This window comes from Chiloscyllium plagiosum, chromosome 19, assembly GCF_004010195.1.
Source record: "Chiloscyllium plagiosum isolate BGI_BamShark_2017 chromosome 19, ASM401019v2, whole genome shotgun sequence".
NCBI lineage: Eukaryota > Metazoa > Chordata > Chondrichthyes > Orectolobiformes > Hemiscylliidae > Chiloscyllium > Chiloscyllium plagiosum.
In genome coordinates, this window is record NC_057728.1 from 61,096,181 (window position 1) to 61,114,236 (window position 18,056).

At 42.9% G+C, this 18,056-nt stretch overlaps 1 protein-coding gene across 2 annotated transcripts in view; it reads left to right on the top strand.

The window, feature by feature from the left end:
• The first annotated feature begins 2,400 nt into the window (after positions 1 to 2,400).
• LOC122559311 (sodium-coupled neutral amino acid transporter 4-like) overlaps positions 2,401 to 18,056 on the top strand; it is a 70,462-nt gene continuing 54,806 nt past the window's right edge. The window contains exon 1 of one of the 2 annotated variants that reach the window (XM_043708671.1): positions 2,401 to 2,417. The gene's annotated coding sequence lies outside the window, so the exon portion shown is untranslated. Of the gene's footprint in view, positions 2,418 to 16,276; positions 16,363 to 18,056 lie in introns of those variants that run through there. The other variant, XM_043708670.1, reaches the window with a different exon arrangement.

Here is an 18,056-nt window from a genome sequence, read left to right on the forward strand (position 1 = left end):
CGCAGAGGGTGGTACGTGTATGGAATGAGCTGCCAGAGGACGTGGTGGAGGCTGGAACAATTGCAACATTTAAGAGGCATTTGGATGGGTATATGAATAGGAAGGGTTTGGAGGGATATGGGCCAGGTACTGGCAGGTGGGACGAGATTGGGTTGGATATCTGGTTGGTATGGACGGGTTGGACCAAATGGTCTGTTTCCATGCTGTACATCTCTGATTCTATGACTCTATAACTCAATGTCAACCACCCATCCCAGTCTGACCTAGTGCCATTGGCTCCATGTTCCTCTAAACCTTTATTCGTATACCTATCCAGATGCCTGTTAAATGGTGTAATTGTACCAGCCTCCACCACTTCCCCTGGCAGCTTGTTCCATACATGTACCACCCTCTGCATGAAAAAGTGACCCCTCAGGTCCTTTTTTTTTCCACTCTCACTTAAACTCATGTCCTCTGGTTTTGGACTCCACCATCCTGGAATAAAGACTTTTCATCCTATCCATGCCCCTCATGATTTAATAAACTTCTATAAGGTCACCCCTCAGAGTCTCATCCTGGTGTTCAGTCCCTCCATGACCTCAGTCTCCGCATCTCTGTAATGCTTCCAGCTCCTCTAGCCTCCAAATAGTTTATATTGTTCTAATGTATTTACTTGTGTATTCCTACTGCTTGTGCACCATCGTCATCACTTGTGCCTTCAGCTATCTAAGCTGTGGTGTGCCCTCCCTAAAATTTCCCCCTTCACTATTTCTTTAAGATTCAGTGTAAATCTTACCTCTTTAGCCATTCACCAGCTCTGATGTGCTCTATGTTGGCAGTGCACTTTATTTTGGGTTTATGTTCCTTGAAGTGCCTTCACCTTTTAAAATGTAATATAGCATCCTATGTAAATGGAAGGTGTTTCTGTAACATTAACGATAACGATTTATGTGTGAATGCCAGTCAGAAACTGAACTTATTTTGGTGACCTACTGTTCTGCACTGTAATATAAATGATATGTTCAGCCAAACCCTTTTGAAAATTTGAGAATAAGGAGGCAATCACTAGACCTATTAATCCACGGAGCAGATAATGTCCTGGGGACATGGGTTCAAATCCTCCACCGCAGCAAATGACGGAATTTGAATTCATTAAAGATCTGAAGTTAAGAGTCGAATGATAACCATGAAACTATTGTTGATGGTTGAAAGAAGAACCCATTGGTTCACCAATGCCCTTTTGCGGAGGAACCTGCTGACTCCAGACCCACAACAATGTGGTTGACTTTGACTGTCCTCGGTGCAATCAGGGATGGACAATAAATGCTAGTGTAGCTAGTGACACCCTCACAATGAATTTAAAAATCCCTCTATAATCGCATCTTCATGTTCCAATGGCCCTGTATCTGGAACACTGGTCATGGACTCAAAATATGAATCGCTGTGAGGGTTGCCATGACAGTTAAATCCTCTCCTGGAAGCTGAGCTTTCGGGTTACGTTCAGAAATAAGATATTGCTTCTTACTTTGCTAAATCCCCAGGGAGTTAACTAAAGAACGGCATAGAGACAGAGAGTTGCTTGTGCTGAGTCATGCTTTACTTTAAGCCAAACATGATAACGTGTGAGAGATTGGCCTGAAAAGATGTTTGAATATACACAGTTCACCACGTCTAATATGTTTGTGTTTTCCTTTTAAACAAGCTGAGTGACTTGTACATTTACCATTGCTCTCATTTGAACTTTTGATAATATGTGTGTTATCCCAGTTATTAAATAAAAGATGTGAAAAGATCTACCTCACCCTGTTTCTTTGAAAGGGATGTGTGTGTTTTGATTTTGGCAAGCTAAGATATTTTCACTTGTGTTCATACAAACGTCAACCCTTCACCAGACACGGGTGATAACAATTTCACAGGTTGCTTTACTCAGAAGATGTACTAGAAAAGAGCAAATGGGTGGTTAATTATAATGTAGGTTGGATCAAGATAATAGCCCTTGAAGGTGTATTTTTCTATCTTGAGAAAGCATTTCTTTGGCTTATGGCAAGAAATTTCCACAAAATTTATCGAAACGCTTGCTGTGTGAATTATTCCAGTGATTAAATGTCAAACCTGGTAATATAACTTTATTTTAAGTTGATACAATTGTTATTTAAAGGACTCCAGGTTTGTATCAATTACTTATCTGCACAGTAATTGTATAGATACCTTCTGAAATTGAAGTGTAGCTATTGCCATCAATAATTGCATTGCAGAGGAGTATCGTTTTATTTTACAAATTGGCCATCTTATTTAAACTATTTGGTGAGCACAGTCCTAATCTATCTCTGCCAGCTTGCCTCAGTAATGCCGCTATTGCCTTGGAGTTAGATAGCAATATGTTGAAATGCAACCTGAACCTAGAGCTTAATGTCTACAGGAACAGAAGACCTTGGGATGTAAGTGGATTCATTGTTGAAAGTGGCACAGCATATTTAGAGAGTGGTAACCAAAGCATAGGAGCATTATAAATCAGGCCAAGAGTACATCAGCAAAGAGGATATGCTACAGCTTGACTCTAGTTAGACCCAGGCTAAAGTCTAGCTTCCAGCATAGATAATCACATGATCTGAAGGATGCAAGGGGCCTTGACAGGGCACAGAGCAGATCGACCAGATTTTAGTTATGATCCTCCATCTCTAGAACCAAAGTTGAGTGGTCAGAGGAAAGGCAGTGGGTGGGAGCTCTGATGTGACTGTAAAGCATACAGGGTGTCTTGGGTTGTGGAATTTGGAGTGGAAGTTCAGCTCTGTTTTACATTTTGATTTATCTCACTGCTATTTGGGTGACTTTGCTGTACACAGATTGGTAGCCAGATTTTCTGACTTAACAACGATGACTTTATTACTGCATGTAAAATTCATTGGCTGTGGAGCACTTTGTGGGGGTGGCGGGGAATACTTAGGATCTGAAAGGTACCAAGTGAACGTGAATGCTTTCTGATTTTAATGAAGTGGTTTCTGGGAACTCTGTGTCCCAATGTTTAAAATTTGAGCGTGCACAATAAAGAACCTTTTGGGAGGGCAGGGGAATTTAGTCATTTAGTTTTCTCTTGTTGCTTTCCTGAACACCCTGGCTCGAGCTCCTGCAGTATAGTTCCACGGCTGTTGGATACACTTGATGCTTCTCCATGTGTGTTTAGTCAACATGTGATTGATTTATTGTTGTCACGTACCAAGATACAGTGAAAAGTGTTAATTTGCTGCTGTACAGGCAGATCTTGTCATGCAAAATGTATCAGATTAACAGAACAGAGTGCATAATACAGTGTTATAGCGTAGAAAAGGTGCACCGAGAGAGAGAGAGAAAAATCAGAATTAGCATTTGAGGTTCATTCAGAAGTCTGATAACAATGCAGAAGAAGCTGTTCTTGAATCTATTTGCACATGTCTTCAAACTTTTATATCCTCTGCCCAACGGAAGAGAGTATAACTGGCATAGAAGGGATCTTTGATGATGTTGGCTGCTTTTCCTAGGCAGTGGGAAGTGTAGACGGAGTCAATGGATGGAAGGCTGGTTTGGATGATGGACTGGGCTGTGTTCATGACTTTCTGTAGTTTCTTAATGGTCTTGGGAAAAGCAGTTTCCTTACCAAGCTGTGATGTATCCAGGATGGCACAGTGGCTCAGCGCTTAGCGCTGCTGCCTCACAGCGCCAGGGACCTGGGTTTGATACCAGCCTCTGACTGTGTGCAAACTCCACACATTCTCCCTGTGCTCCGGGTGCTCCGGTTTCCTCCCACAATCCAAAGATGTGCAGGTCAGGTGAATTGGCCATGCTAAATTGCACACAGCATTAGGTGCATTAGTCAAGGGTAAATATAGGGTAGGGGAAGGGGTCTTAGTAAGTTACTCTTTGGAGGGTTGGTGTGGACTTGTTGGGCCGAAGGGCCTGTTTCCATACTGGAGGTAATCTAATCTAATCATATAATGCTTTCTATGTGCATCGATTTAAAAATTGGTCATTGTGTCATTAGCCTCCTGAGGAAAACAGGTTGTGACTAATATCAGCCTAGTTAACCCAGGGGAGGGGGTTGCTTTGCTCAGTTGGCTGGACAGCTAGTTTGTCAGACAGAATGGCTGAACAGCTAGTTTGTCAAACAGAATGATGCCAACGGCAAGGTTTCAATTCCTACACTAGCTGTCATAAAGGATTCTCCTTCTCAACGTCTCCCCTCACCTGAGGCATGGTGATCCCCCGTTTAAAACTCCACTAGTTGTCTCTTTCTAATGAAGAGAGCAGCCATATGGTCTGGCAGGGCTATGGTGACTTGACTTAACAAGTTAAGAAGCTAGAGCCTGGTCCATTTCTTCCATCACACATATATTTACATTGAGTACTGATCGAGGGAGGAAACTCCGGTCAATTCTCAGTTCACAGACATGAAGGCAATCTGTCGTACTGCTTAAAAGAGAAAAAAGCAACACTCTCTTTACATCTGACAACCTGTAGGGGGCAGTGGTAGGAATTACATCTGCACTATGAATGTGGGATTAAATCCCATGCCCTTTTTATTTGCTGTTATGGTCTAATGCTTTACTTGTTAATTATGTGATATAATTTGTGTCTCTGCAACATTGTTTGAGTGTCATTGCAATTGCCTTTAACCTTATCATCATCAGTATCAAGCCTATTTTGTCAAGCATAGAAAAAAAAGAGGCTATAATTTCTGACTTCCAGGACGCAGCAGCTGACATGACAAATGACGCATTAATAACTTGCAGATAATGCTCGATCAGTAGCAAACTTAAACATGTTGTACATCCTATCTTGGGTGGGCATTACTTGCAATAATGAATATTGTAATGTTTGCTGGAGATAGCTACAGCAGGTTGAAGAGAAGTACATATTATCTACGCAGCATGTTCTCTTATTCCCATGGTCTATTTTAGGTAAGAATCTAATTTGAGCTTGTACTTAAGTGCATGTCAGTCTATATAGTCTTTCAAAGTGATATGGAGAAGGTTTCAACTGGAAATATATTGGTGCATAGTTTGCAGTTCAAAATAAATTCAGCCATTCACCAAAGGAAATATCTTTCGGGTTTTTTTATACGCAAGAGACAGAGGTTTCAGTGTGTCATCTTTAACTTGAAGGTTCAAGTCTGAAAGTTGCACTATCATGTTCAGTTTAAAAGTCCAATTTCGCCTATTAAAAACAGGGTCAGGGTTAGCCAGAGACTTTCCCCAGGGCAGGATTGACTGGTACGAGAAATCATAGTTTGAAGATATTAGGAGAAAGGTATAAAAGAGACGTCAGAGGTAGGTTTTTTGCTCAGAGAGCTGTGAATGCATGGAATGCGTTACCAGCGGTGGTGGTGAAAGCAGAGTCATTGGGGACATTTAAGTAACTGCTGGACATGCACATGGATAGCAGTGAGTTGAGGGGTGTGTAGGTTGTTACAATATTTTACATTAGGATTAACCTTGGTACAACATCGTGGGCCTAAGGGCCTGTTCTGTGCTGTACGTTTCTATGTTCTATGTCTGTATTATGAGATTTGAAAATACAGACGACGCAAACATTATGAAGCAAGGATTCTTTATTCCACTGGCATCAGGTTATTACAAACAAGAAGGGAAGAGGTTGAAAAGGGAAGTGTTTCTTCTCATGAGCCCTCCTTCCCACAAAGATAATATTTTTTTTCTCGAGACGGTCTATTCAACTGTCGCAGTACCCCCCCCACTCACTATCACCACCTGCTGGTGGAAGTCTTGGCACAATTGCTCACCATTGATTAGAGCCAAAAAAAAGCTGCAGGCACTAGAATCAAAAGTAGACAAACAGAAGGTTGGAAGAACACAGCTAGAAGGGTTAATACTCCAAAGGTTGACTTCTCCATCTCCTGACACTGCCTGTCTTGCTGTGTTCCTTCAGCCTCCTGTTTGTCTGCTGCTCACCATTGCTGCCTGCTGTTGGAGGTTCTGTTACATTGGATTGGACATCATAGAGAATTCCCTGCCCAACACAGGCATTAAACCCCTGCATTAGGCTGCTAGCCAATTAAAACAGAGGTAATTACATTGTACTCATTAATTGGCTGTGGAGCACTTTGAGGACAAATTTTTGGGATTTGTAATTCATTCAGTGAATGCAAATGTTTTCTTCCTTTCTTATTATCTCTGTGACCATTGTTTCCCAATCTGAATGCCACTTTACGTAACCAAAGCAGAGAGTGGGTCTGCCTGCAGTCCAATCAACTCCTTTTGAGCATGGGAGTTGGGAGGTCAAGTTGCGGTTGTACAGGACATTGGTTCTGCCCCTTTTGGAATATTGTATTCAATTCTGGTCTCCCTCCTATTGGTTGGATGTTTTGAAACTTGAAAGGGCTCAGAAAAGATTTAGGAAAGTACAGCACAGAACAGGCCCTTTGACCCACGATGTTTTGCTGGGGATTAATCCTAATGTAAAATATAATAACTTAACCTACGTACCCCTCAATTCACTGCTATCCATGTGCATGTCCAGCAGTCGCGTAAATGTCCCCAATGACTCTGCTTCCGCCACCACGGCTGGCAACACATTCCATGCATTCACAACTCTCTGCATAAAAAGTCTTCCTCTGAGGTCCCCTATATATCTTTCTCCTAATATCTTAAAACTATGACCCCTCATGCCAGTCAATCCTGCCCTGGGGAAAAGTCTCTGGCTATTGACTCTATCCATTCCTCTCATTATCTTGTATACCTCGATCAGGTACCTCAATCCTTCTCTCCAGAGAGAAAAGTCTGAGGTTAGTCAACCTCTGTTCATAAGGCAAGTCCTCCAGTCCAGGCAGCATCCTGATAAATCATCTTTGCACCCTCACCAAAGCCTCCGAATCTTTCCTATAGTAGGGCAACCAGAACTGGACACAATATTCCAAGTGTGGTCTCACGAGGGACTTGTACAGCTGTAGCAAAATCTCGCAGCTCTTAAACTCTATCTCCCTGTTAATGAAAGCCAAAATACCATATGTTTTCTTAACAACCCTATCCACTTGGGTGGCAACTTTGAGGGATCTATGTACTCAAACACCAAAATCCCTCTGATCCTGCACACTGCCAAGAATCCTGTCTTTAATCCTATATTCAGCATTCGAGGTTGACTTTCCAAAATGCATCACTTCACATTTATCCAGGTTGAACTCCATTTGCCATTTCTCAGCCCAGCTCTGCATCCCGTCTATGTTGCGCTGCAGCCTGCAATATCCCTCAGTACTGTCAACGGCACCTCCAACCTTTTTGTGTCACCTGCAAATTTACTAACCCACCTCTCAACCTCCTCATCCAAGTCATTTATAAAAACTACAAAGAGCAGAGGCCCAAGTACAGAGCCCTGCGGGATCCCACTCAACACTGTCCTGCAGACAGAATACTTTCCATCTACAACCACTCTCTGCCTTCTGTCAGCCAACCAATTCTGAATCCAGAGAGCCAAATCTCCCTGTATCCCATACTTCATGACTTTATGAATGAGCTTACCATGGGGGTCCATATCAAAAGCCTTGCTGAAGTCCATATACACCACATCCACCGCTCGACCTTCGACCTGTCATGCCACCTCCTCAAAGAACTCAATAAGATTTGTGAGGCATGACCTGCCCCTCACAAAGCCATGCTGACTGCCTTTAATCACACTATGCTTTTCCAAATAGTCATGAATACTATCCCTCAGAATCCTTTCCAAAACTTTGCTGACCACGGATGTAAGACTGACTGGTCTGTAATTGCCAGGGATTTCCCTATTACCCCTACTGAAAAGAGGAACAACATTCACCTCCTTCCAATCCTCCGGTACAACTCCTGTGGAGAGTGAGGAGGCAAATATCCTCGCCAGCGGCTTAGCAACCTCCTTTCTCACTTCCCGAAGCAACCTAGGATAAATCTGGTCTGGCCCTGGGGGCTTATCAATCTTAATGTTTGCCATAACTTCCAGCACATCGACACCATCAATCTTGATCTGTTCAAGCCTGTATCCCAGCTCCTCAAAGTTCTTATTCACAACAAGGTCCCCTTCCTTGGCGAAAACCGGAGCAAACACATTTAGGGCTTCCCCTATCTGCTCAGCCTCCACGCACAATAACCCTATGCTATCCCTGACTGGCCCTACCTTCTCCCTGATCATTCTTTTATTCCTCACGCATGAGTAAATGCCTTTGGGTTCTCCCTAATCCTTCTTTCCAAGCCTTTCTCGTGCTCCCTCCTGGCTCTCCTCAGTCCATTTCTGAGCTCCCTTCTGGCAAGCCTGTAATCGTCTAAAGCTCTGCTAGATCCTTGCTCTCTCTAACTTACGTAAGCTGCCTTCTTCCTTTTGACGAGTAACTCCTCTGTTCTTGTCATCCTAGGCTCCTTAATCTTACCCCTTCTTACCTATCTCAGAGGAACAAATTTGTGCATCACTCACAACAATTGCTCCTTAAACAGTCTCCACGTGTCTGGTGTGCCCTTTACAAAGATGTTGCCAGGGTTGGAGGATTTGAGCTATAGGGAGAGGCTGTTTTCCCTGGACTGTCAGTGGCTGAGGGGTGACCTTATAGAAGTTTATTAAATCATGGGATATCTGGTCAGCATGGACGAGTTGGATTGAAGGGTCTGTTTCCGTGCTGTGCATCTCTATGACTCAAAAACCACTGGAGACATACAGTTAGTCGTTAAAATTGTGAGAGTGTTCTTTCTGGTCACAAGTTAGAACTGTGGGCCATTACTGGCCACTCCAACCAGGTGGTGAATCTTTGATTTGGTTTTTCATCATGTTTCTGTGTGATGGTGCTGAAATAATACAGTCAAAGATTTGTCATCGTGTTGCTCTCTGTGCCTTTCCAGGTGACTGACTGACAGGCATTGGGAAGGTCTAGGAGAAGGCTGATTGGTCACCTTCAGGCTCCAAGGAACTTGGGAGTTTTGACTAATTGGTAGTGAGGTAGAATGCTTACATTTAAATTTGTGGGGAGAAAATATCAATCATAAAGATTGGGGCATACTCATAGAAGCTGAAACTTCATACAAATGATTTTTTGAAATTGTATTATATTGTGGAAGCTTGAATTAAAATGGAAAACATTGACATTACAAAAATGTATAATTTGCTTCCAGAGCCAGAGAGGTTTTCTTGAAGTAGTTGTGATATAATACGTGGATAAAACCCCAGTTGCACCTTGTTAGCAATATGTCTTTTCAAGAGTTTGTACCAGAGAGATTATAAAGTAGAAAAGCTTTCAGCAGTTCAGTGACTTGTACCAAATTGTCACCTATGCGGGCTTCAGCAATGTAGCTGATATGATCAAAGAATCACCGAGAGTCAGTTCTTGACTTCCATATTTAGCTCTACACGTGGGAACAGCAAAGCTACTGTAGGTTTCATTTGGTAATTACAGTAAAGACTGAGAGTTTCACCACCATTACAGCTACAAACTCCAAGCTAATATTTCTTCTGACTGCTGTATACCAGTTACAATATACATGTGAATTGCAGAGTGCTTTTCTACTTTTATCAAAAGTGGTGCATCTCTGGCTGATTTTTTTTTAAGCTGAAAATGTGTTGCTGGAAAAGCGCAGCAGGTCAGGCAGCATCCAGGGAACAGGAGAATCAACGTTTCCTGAAGAAGGGCTTATGCCCGAAATGTCGATTCTCCTGTTCCCTGGATGCTGCCTGACCTGCTGCGCTTTTCCAGCAACACATTTTCAGCTCTGATCTCCAGCATCTGCAGACCTCACTTTCTCCTCTGATTTTTATTTTAAACTAATCGAGATTTTTGACTGAAGAGTAGGGGGTAGTGAGTGACTGCCTGCAAACGTTCTAAACTTTATTTTGAAAGATGTTTGCATTGACAAAGAGCCAACTTTCCATGGACAAAATTGAACAATTGGCACATGGACGTGAGGCAATACTGTCCTTGGCTGGTGGGGAGGGGGTGGGGAGGGGGGGGATGGTGACTATGCTGTTTGCAGCGCAACATGACCTTTGTCGTGATTTTAAAACTATTTGCTTCCCAGAGGTACCAATTGTTTTGCTGAAGGATAACTGCAGCCAAACTAAAAACATTGCATCTCAAAATGCTTGTTGCTCAAATCCATGAACCAACAACGACCACTGGATGGATCCAGTTTGTCCCACGCAAATGTAATGGTCGTGCGCACCAAAACAGACACACACACACACCTCAGTAATACATCATTCCCTGAGAGAGGGAGACAAAAATCCAAAGAAAAATCCCAGTCAATTAACGGTGGGAGGAGTGGGAGGAAAATTCTTTCTGATCCCAGTTAAAAGAATGTCACTAATGTACAGAGATGGCTCGATGCTGGTTAATGTCCTGCAATACCTAGATTTTCTACAAGATGTCCTGCCTAGTAACTGGTCTGGCTCTCACTTAAAGGAACTCTACAAACCAGATTTCACCATTTCAACTGGTATCATATGCTGGGAAATCAGGAAATTAACCAATTCCAAACATTGCGTTGGACTAATTCCAGTCTGGCCTTCTATGACTTGGTATTGTAATTCCTCTCTGACCTCCCAACCCTCAGGTCCTCTCCATTCGATTTGTTTGGAAGGAACAGTCTGCACAGTGGTCTGATTTGCTTCAATTTACAGTTACAGGCACCAGATATAGACATGATCAAACTAATAGATATTTCTCCTTATTTACAATGTTTCACTCTTAGCAATTGTTCATCTATTAACTATTTTGACTTCACTACCTCTTCTGACCTCAAAGAAAAGTATCTAACATCACCAATGTTGCTTCTTTTTATAGCCAGCTCTTAACTCCATTAACAACACAAATAGCAATAGATTCAGGAGCAAATTACTGCAGATGCTGGAATCTGTACTGAAAACAACAATTGCTGGAGATCACAGCATGTCAGCCAGCATCCATTGACAGCGAGTGAGTAAACGTTTCAACTCTAGATGACTCTTCATCCAAGCTGATGAGAAGTGTGGAGGGGGACAGCCTCCATGCTTTATTTATGTATAAATGCTGCCCCCCTCCACACTTCGCGTCAGCTCTGGTAAGAGTCATCTAGACTCAAAATGTTAGATTGCTCTCCATGGATGCTGTCTGAGCTGCTGTGATCTCCAACATTTGTTGTTTGCAATAGATTCAGTTTTATAACTTTGAACACTGCTCACATAGAGTTAGGAGGAAGGACTCTCCCTTTCTCACTTTCATCCCTGTTGAGGGTACAAAAATAAACTCCGTGTCTGTTCAGGGTGTTCTCTCACTTCTCTGCTTTCTAATTTCTGCTGTTATTGCCTCAAACTTAGGTCATTGCTTTATTAATAATGCTATGACTAGCATTTTCTTTAGTTCCTTACCATTATGCTGTAATGTGCACTCCTCACTCTCTCCTTTTTGGCACTACTTCATCGCTGAAGATTGCAGGAGGCTTGTACTCGTTTTGGGGCAGGTGGTGGTGCCGCCGTCAATTTAAAAACCCACCTGGTTCACTAACATCCTTTTTGGGAAGGAAATCTGTCATCCTTACCTGGCCTGGCCTACATGTGACTCCAGACCAGCAGCAATATGGTTCACTCTTAACTATCCTCTGGGCAATTAGGGACGGGCACTAAATGCTGACCCAATCAGCAATGTTCATATCCCATTAACAAATGAAAGAAAACTAATTAGGTACAGGCCCATTAGTAGCTCGCCAGCTTTATCTGTAACCATCAGATACTTCCACAGTTGAAACAGGTAAAGGAATAGTCACTGTTGGACCCGTACTTCTCCTTGTCTACCATGTTGGCTATTTACTCAGTCTCCATGGTCTCTGGAGTGTTCCTGATTTGGTATCTCCAGGCACAACACTATCTTAGGCAACTGTCCATTTGGGGAGAAATTCCTGAAGAAGGGCTCATGCCAGAAACGTCAATTCTCTTGCTCCTTGGATGCTGCCTGACCTGCTGCGCTTTTCCAGCAACACATTTTCAGAACTGTCCATTTGGGTAATGTGGCCTGACTCAACAAAGTTGGCTGTGCAGGAAGAGTGTCTTGCTGCTGGTGGCGTTGGCCATTTCCAGTGTTTGTGATGTGATCCCTTCAGGAAACCATGAGCATGTTGGGGAGACAGCTTTGGTGGAAGAGCTTTCGAAAGTGTACACGTCATTGGTACAGACCCCATGTCTCAGCACTTTTTGCAAAAAGGTGGTGAGGTGGTCTACGCTGAGCTTGATCTGTGTTCTGAGACTGCAATTGCTCGACACTCATTTGTAGGGTTTTGCAAATACTCAGTTTGCTTTAGGATGCCTGTTGTTCACTTTCTTTGTCTTTGGTGGCATCAAACAAGATGCCATTCCCTAGATGGATAAACCACTTGACCGCATTTAGCCCAGTTCCCGTGATGTCAATGCTTGATGGCTTGTATCCTTTTGTTGGAGTGCAGGACTTTACTGTTTCATTAGATTGACTTTTAGCCTGAAGTGTTGTGTGGCCTTAGAAACACATGTTGTACAGTGCAGGTCTGACGGCCAGTGAGCCAGGAGAGTGCAACCATCAGTGAAAACATGTTTTACCGATGAGTGGTTCCTTTGTTTTTCTCTGAGGTTGAAAAGGCTCCCTTCACTCTGGAAGCCAACGCAAACTCCCTCATTAAGGTCTCTTGTTATCTGCTGCAGTGCCATTCTGAAGTAGCAGCACGGTGGCTCAGTGGTTAGCACTCCCTGCATCTGGTCTGTCCAGTCCTGTTCCAACTTTCTACAATTCAATCCAATCCTTTTTCATTCTTCTAAACCCTAGTGAACACAGACACTGGTAAGTCAATGTTTAAACAAGAATAAATGTGGGGTTAGGGAGTGAGGGTGGGGTAGGGGGAGCTGAGTCTGGGTGGGATTCTCTTCAGAGTGTGAGTGGCGTGGCATGGTGGCTCGGTGGTTAGCACTGCTGCCTCACAGCACCAGGGACCCAGGTTCGATTCCAGCATTGGAGACTGACTGTGTGTGTGTGTGTAGTTTGCACATTCTCCTCGCGTCTGCATGGGTTTCCTCTGGGTGCTCTGGTTTCCTCCCAGCCCAAAGATGTGCAGGTCAGGTGAATAGGCCATACTAAATTGCCCATACTGTTAGGTGCATTAGTCAGAGGGGAAATGGGTGGGTTAATCTTCGGAGGTTCGGTGTGGACTTGTTGAGCCGAAGGGCCTGTTTCTACACTGTAGGGAACCTAATCTAATCTAAAATAAGTCAGGACCAGCACACACCCTTGCTGCATGCTATTGGAGATTCGGAGCCAGTTCGAGTGGTGACTGATGTGCATGACTTGCCCAAACTGGGTTTCATGAAATAAACACAAAGTGCTGGAGAAACTCTGGCAGCATCTGTAAAGAGAGAAACAGAATTAACATTAGAGTCCAATGTCACTCTTCAGTTCTGAAGAAGGTTCATATCAAACTCGAAATGTTAACTCTTTCTCCCTCTCTACAGCTGCTGCCCGACCTGCTGCGTTTCTCCAGTCCTTTCTGTTTTTATTTCCGATTTCCAGCGAAGGCAGCATTTTGCTTTTAATTGACTGTGTATTTTTTTCACGAAACTGCTTCCGATTGACAGGAGCCGGGCTGGGCATCCAGATTTTTGAAGAAGTTTCCAAAAGTCCATATCTGCTTACCGCGATGAGATCTACCACGGAGATGTTTTGGTCCTGTTTGACTCACGACGCCTTTTCTTGGGCTTTACCGAAGTGCATGTACCATGTCAGTTGTGCCGGTGTTTGCCCTGAAACCACACCGGTTCTCGGGGAGGTTTCCTTTGCGATGATAAGCACAAGTATTTTTAGACATATATTCTAACCAGGATCTCCCCAACAATACAAAGGTGGCTGACCCCACTACTGTTGGAGCAATCTGACATTTCTCCTCAGTTTAGTGAGAGGGTGATGGTACCAGCATCTCTCCGATCCAACAGAATGCTGTCCTCTTCAGCAAAAAGTTCATGGTACTTATGTGGGGAAGGATCACCACCCTTCATGGTGGAATCTCGTCCCATTGACTCCAGGATTTATTGCTCTTTTATCTGGTTGATAGTGGTCACCAACTCCTCCTGGGCTCTCAACCAGTTTGTTTTTGATTTCAAAAAAAAGCTGCAGATATTGGAATCCAAACTATTCAAAACAGGCGGCTGGAAGAGCATAGCAAGCCAAGCAGCATCAGGAGATGGAGAAGTCAACTTTTCAGGCATAACCCAAGGGTCACACCCAAAATTTTGACTTCTCCACCTCTTGGTGCTGCCTGGCTTGCTGTGTTCTTCCAGCCTCCTGCCTATCTACCTTTGCATTCCAGCATCTGCAGTTCTTTTATCTCCAGGCTAGTATTTATTGTCCATTCCAGAGAGTCAAGCATGTTGCTGTGGGCTTGGAGTCACATGTAGGGCAGACCAGGTGAGGAAAGCAGCTTCCTTCCTTTAAAAGACTGTAGTGAACCAGATGGGTTTTTCTAACAATCAACAATGGTCTATTTGTGGTCATCTTCCGACACTAAATTCCAGATATTGTATTGAATACAAATTCCACCATCTGCCATGGCAGGATTCAAACCCTGGTCGCCAAAACATTACCTGGGTCTCTGGATCAACAGTGTAGTGATAATACCACTCCTCTCCCACACATCATTTCTTTTTGACGACCTGTGGTCGATGGCACTGTCATTGAAGAGTCATTGGCTTTGACAAATCTTTCAAAGTTACCTGACCAATGGTCCAGGGATGACCCCTTTTCAATGCTCGGTTGAAGTGAGTTTGGAAGTTAATATTTGGCTGTGTTAGGAGGTTGTGATTGACCGCAGCAAGACCCAAGCATTTGTTTTGACCCCTATTAAAGATCCTTGTAAATTCCAGAGCAGGCAGTACCATCCTTTAAGAAAACTGCTCAGGTGTTTGGGGGGTTACTGTGGGAGGCAACATTCTTCCCCACATTCCTGATGAAGGGCTTACGCCCGAAATGTCGATTCTCCTGCTCCTTGGATGCTACCTGACCTGCTGCGCTTTTCCAGCGCCACACCTTTTGACTCTTAACTTTTGACTCTTAACATGGGGTGGGAAAGTGGCTCAGTGGTTAGCATTGCCGCCTCACAGTGCCAGGGACCCAGGTTTGATTCCACCCTCGGGTGACTGTCTGTCTGTGTGGAGTTTGCACATTTTCCCTGTGTCTGCGTGGGGATGCTCCAGTTTCCTCCCACAGTCCAAAGATGTGCAGATTAGTTGGATTGGCCGTGCTGAATTGCCCGTAGTGTTAGATGCACTAGTCAAAGGGAAATGGGTCTGGGTGGGTTGCTGTTCGGAGGGTTGGTGTGGACTTGTGGGGCTGAAGGGCCTGTTTCCACACTGTAGGGAATCTAATCTAATCTAAGGGCCATTAGGGACAAGCAATAAACACTGTACTCATCCTGTGAATGAATTTTAAATATTTATCAATGCCCAAAGCATTGAAATCCAAACCCAACGCATTCTCTCTCTCTCTCTCTCTCTCTCATTTTTCTCCCAGATCATAAATGCTGTAGAGCACTGTGCTGTGTCTCATGTTTCCTGCAATCTCAGCTGTTTAAAACCCAAATAAGCTTACAATTAATACGTAGAATCATAGAATCCCGACAGTGTGAAAAGAGTCCACAATGGCCCTCTGAAGAGCATTCTACCCAGATCCACCCCATCCCTGGTAACCCTGCATTTACCTAATCTGGCCAACCCACCTAATTTGGTACATCTTTGGACTGTGGGAGGAAACTCTCGCAGATGCAGGGAGAATGTGCAAACTCCACACAGACAGTCGCCTGAGGGTGGAATCGAACCTGAGCCCTGGTGTGGTGAGGCAGCAGTGTTAACTACTAAGCCACCACATTGATTTTGATATCATGCTCGAAATTATCTAATGTTTGTTGTTTTTAAACCTGATGGTGTTTTGTGTCTTTGAACATACAAACGTGAAAGGAAAGCTTAAAGTGAAAAATAACTTCTGGGAACATTCTGCTAAAAATCAGTATTTGCTCAGACAATAAAAAGCATGACAATCAGATCATTCTTGTTTATTGTGTATTAATGTCCAGAGGATGCTTTGTTTTTCAATGAGACCTATTTTGGAAGGATGGTGTAGAATGTTGCTGTGCTACCAGATTGATAGGTGAACTAGGGCTTGGGTTAATCTTGATTTTGGATAAGATACTGCTCTTTCGTGTCACTGACGTAAGTAGGCTTTAAATGGAAGCGTTGGGTTTGGTACATTTGATGATTGGCTCTTTTAGTTTACTCCCCTCTTTTTTTATTCATCCGCTCACCTGTCCATCTGATGCAATCAGCCAACGGTCCGATGTACAACAGTACAAAAGTTGCTTTTCAGAGTTAAGCAATAATTTGAGTGAGAGTTTTGACACAGGGATTAAGGTAATAATTTATGTAATTGAATGAATTTATAAACTCCTATATTTCTGTTCACTTACATATTTAAACATTTTAGCTGTTATGCTTTTTTTATTTCAACAAGATTATGGAATTGCAATAGAATTGATTTTCTGAGATGTGTGCAGTCACTGTTACAGTTAGGATTGCTGAATCCATTTTATCAAAGAAATGACATTGAATACTGGTCAATTTCTTTCTGATGGCACTTTGAAAAATGTTGAGTTGATTTATAATTGTCAGATATACCTAGGTACAGTGAAAAGCTTTGTTTTGCGTGCAGTACAGGCAGATCATACCATACAAAGTATATTAGGGTAATAGGACATAATGAGGAATATAATGTTACTGCTGCAGAGAAGGTGCACAGAAAGCGTGATCAACATTAACTTGGAAATTTGAGATTCCATTTATCATCCTGTATTACAGTAATTTTAGAAATTAATGTTCAATCAGCGATTGATTAAGCTACGCTGCAGAATAATACTTTTGTAGGTTTTTCTCATTCTGCCAAACAATCATGAACTCTGAAATATTACCAAATGAGGTTTCTTTATTCAATAATGCAGGAAAAAAATGCAAATAATGAAAGTGGAGAATGTGATGTCACATTATCTTGAGCTGTGTCAGTAATTTATGTTGAAAAGTATTCCAAAATAATGTATTTGAAAAGCATTATGCCTCAAGTCTTATGAATTTTCTTTATTCAAAACCAAATGTAGTTTTGATCATGACACCAACAGATTTATTTGAAATCACACGCTGTCCGAGCTCTGCCCCTTCAGGTGAAGTCAAAGTTCTTAACGGTAATAGAAGAGCAGGAGGAGTACAATGGTATGAAGGGGCAGTTTGTGATTTCAAATACATCTGTTGGACTATAACCTGGTGTTGTGACTTCTGACTTTGTCCACCTCAGTCCAACACCAGCACCTCCACATCAAATGTAGTTTTTGCAATCAAAATACTTTTAAATGGAGAATCATCAGTACTGTTTTCCACTTGGAAATCGCAGTGGCAACTCTGTATATCGTAAAGCACAACGTGAATTTAGAATTTGCGAAGATATCTTGAGTGGCCACAGATAGGTGAAGATGGACTGAAGTTAAGGCATTTGATAAGGTTCCCCATGGTAGGCTCATTCAGAAGGTCAGGAGGAATGGGATACAGGGGAACTTAACTGTCTGGATACAAAATTGGCTGGCCAACAGAAGACAGCGAGTGGTAGTAGAAGGAAAATATTCTGCCTGGAAGTCTGTGGTGAGTGGTGTTCCACAGGGCTCTGTCCTTGGGCCTCTAATGTTTGTAATTTTTATTAATGACTTGGATGAGGGGTTTGAAGGATGGATCAGCAAGTCTGCAGATGATACAAAGGTTGGAGGTGTCGTTGACAGTATAGAGGGCTGTTGTAGGCTGCAGTGGGACATTGACAGAATGCAGAGATGGGCTGAGATTTGACAGATGGAGTTCAACCTGGATAAATGTGAGGTGATGCATTTTGGAAGGTCGAATTTGAAAGCTGAGTACAGGATTAAGGATAGGATTCTTGGCAGTGTGGAGGAGCAGAGAGATCTTGGTGTGCAGATACATAGATTCCTTAAAATGGCCACCCAAGTGGACAGGGTTGTTAAGAAAGCATATGGTGTTTTGGCTTTCATTAACAGGGGGACTGAGTTTAAGAG